We start from the raw sequence: 404 nt of genomic DNA, 5'->3' as shown, positions 1-404 counted from the left end.
TTATTCTTCATTAACCTGCAATTAAAGATAAAAACAATTATTAGTAGTATATTTATTCATGTAAAATAGGTAATGAGGGTATAAAATTGTAATAAAATGTGATTATCAAAAACCCTATCTAGAAATTGTTAGCCATACCTAATATAAAGGTTGTGGTTGAACATGCATGAAGTTCATGTTAATGCTAGCTGTAGGATTTGGTATTTCATTGGAATTAGAAGGCACTGTTTGTTTATCAGCCGGATTGTTAGTCATACCTAATATATATTGTAAACATAGACATACTATTATTAAAGGAATCTAAATCAATATATGATATGCATGCATTTATCAAACAAGTGTAGGGTGAAAATTTGATTCTTCCGAGGAAAGGAGTTTCGTTTGTATTTATAAGAAAGCTTATT

The sequence above is a fragment of the Asparagus officinalis genome, chromosome 4 (assembly GCF_001876935.1).
Source record: "Asparagus officinalis chromosome 4, Aspof.V1, whole genome shotgun sequence".
NCBI classification, from domain to species: domain Eukaryota; kingdom Viridiplantae; phylum Streptophyta; class Magnoliopsida; order Asparagales; family Asparagaceae; genus Asparagus; species Asparagus officinalis.
Note: the sequence above shows the minus strand (reverse complement) of the source record.